Source organism: Nematolebias whitei, chromosome 18 (genome assembly GCF_014905685.2).
Source record: "Nematolebias whitei isolate Nwh7 chromosome 18, NemWhi1, whole genome shotgun sequence".
Classification (NCBI taxonomy): Eukaryota; Metazoa; Chordata; class Actinopteri; order Cyprinodontiformes; family Rivulidae; genus Nematolebias; species Nematolebias whitei.
The window spans coordinates 4572995-4575116 of record NC_056515.1 but is presented as its reverse complement, the minus strand read 5'-3'; the positions used below and the strand labels follow the sequence as shown (position 1 = coordinate 4575116).

Here is a 2122-nt window from a genome sequence, read left to right as displayed (position 1 = left end):
ATATATATATATATATACATACATATAAAATCTCCTTTATATAAATTACGTCAGCTCTTTCTAAAAACTGAAGGTTTCTAAGAAACATCGCTATATATGGGGCCGAGATGGTGTAGAGGCAGGGCAGCCGGCTTGGGACCCGAAAGTCCCAGGTTCGATCCCCAGTCACTGCACATCACGTGGCGTCTCTGGGCAGCACGTCTCATCCCCAAAATGTCCCCCGGGCGCTTTCAATAGCTGCCCACTGCACCACCTGGTGGTGGATGGGTTAAATGCAGAGACTAATTTCGCCATTGTATGGAAACATACAGTGCTGACATTGTGATGACATTATTATTATTATTATTATATCTGCTGTCAAACACAAAAAGATTCTCTTTTGTTCTTGGGTTGTAGGCTGCACCTGACACAGGTTGGCTTGAGTGTGGTCTGGGTACAATGAAATATGAAGCATCTGAAGCGAAACCTGCTCCTATTTATAGTCCCTGTCCACTTTTGTATGGAGAACGTGGAGCTGTAAGACAGTTTGATTTGTCTGACTACAGAACAGGTTTCCACTGTAAGAGTGTTTGCTCTTCTCTGTATAGTTTTCACACATGGAGTCTCCATTGTATGATAGAGCTTTAACCAGCATTTGTTGATGGCACTGGAAACTGTGTTAACAGACAATGATTTGTGAAGGTGTTCCCTTGTTTTCAAAAATGTTTTGATGATGATGATGTGACTTGTAGATGATGGGGTATTTAAAAGCTCCCCAATTTGTCATTGAACAATATTCTGAAATTGTTCTGCTATTTTTAGACATTTTTTGCAGACCATTAAACCTCTGCCCATCTTTACTTCTGAGATATTGATGGTTTTTATACCCAGTCCTCTTGCTGACCTGTTGCCAATGAATCTAATTTAATTACAAACGCTCGTCCAGCTGTTTAAAATTAAATCACTTAACTCTACAGCCTTTACTTGCCCTGTCCCAACCTTTGTGAGATACAAACCAGATTCCAAAAAAGTTGGGACACTAAACAAATTGTTAATAAAAACTGAATGCAATGATGTGGAGGTGCCATCATCTAATATTTTATTCAGAATAGAACACAAATCACAGATCAAAAGTTTAAACTGAGAGAATGTATCATTTTAAGGGAAAAATCTGTTGTTTCCAAATTTCATGGCATCAACAAATCCCAAAAAAGTTGGGACAAGTCCATTTTTACCACTGTGTGGCATCCCCCTTCTTTTTACAACACTCAACAGACGTCTGGGGACAGAGGAGACCAGTTTCTCCAGTTTAGAAATAGGAATGCTCTCCCATTCATGTCTAATACAGGCCTCTAACTGTTCAATCGTCTTGGGCCTTCTTTGTCTCACCTTCCTCTTTATGATGCGCCAAATGTTCTCTATAGGTGAAAGATCTGGACTGCAGGCTGGCCATTTCAGTACCCGGATCCTTCTCCTACGTAGCCATGATGTTGTGATTGCTGCAGAATGTGGTCTGGCGTTATCGTGTTGAAAAATGCAGGGTCTTCCCTGAAAGAGATGACGTCTAGATGGGAGCATATGTTGTTCTAGAACCTGAACATAGTTCTCTGCATTAATGGTGCCTTTCCAGACATGCAAGCTGCCCATGCCACAAGTGCTCATGCAACTCCATACCATCAGTGATGCAGGCTTCTGAACGGAGCGTTGATAACAACTTGGGCTATCCTTGTCCTCTCTGGTCCGGATGACATGGCGTCCCAGTGTTCCATAAAGAACTTCAAATCGTGACTCATCTGACCACAGAACAGTCTTCCATTTTGCCACACTCCATTTTAAATGACCCCTGGCCCAGTGCAAACGTCTGAGCTTGTGGAGCTTGCTTAGAAATGGCTTCCTCTTTGCACTGTAGAGTTTCAGCTGGCAACGGCGGATGGCACGGTGGATTCACTGACAATGCTTTCTGGAAGTATTCCTGAGCCCATTCTGTTATTTCCTTGACAGTGGCATTCCTGTTTGAGGTGCAGTGATGTTTAAGGGCCCGGAGATCACGAGCATCCAGTAGAGTTTTATGGCCTTGACCCTTACGCACAGCGATTGTTCCAGATTCTCTGAATCTTTTGATGATGTTATGCACGGTTGATGA

The 2122-nt window shown here is 42.6% G+C and overlaps 1 protein-coding gene across 1 annotated transcript in view; it reads left to right on the top strand.

Moving 5' to 3' along the window:
* The window catches only part of fcho2 (FCH and mu domain containing endocytic adaptor 2), a gene marked incomplete at its 5' end in the record, with an annotated part of 149371 nt that overhangs the window by 52611 nt on the left and 94638 nt on the right, over positions 1-2122 (top strand).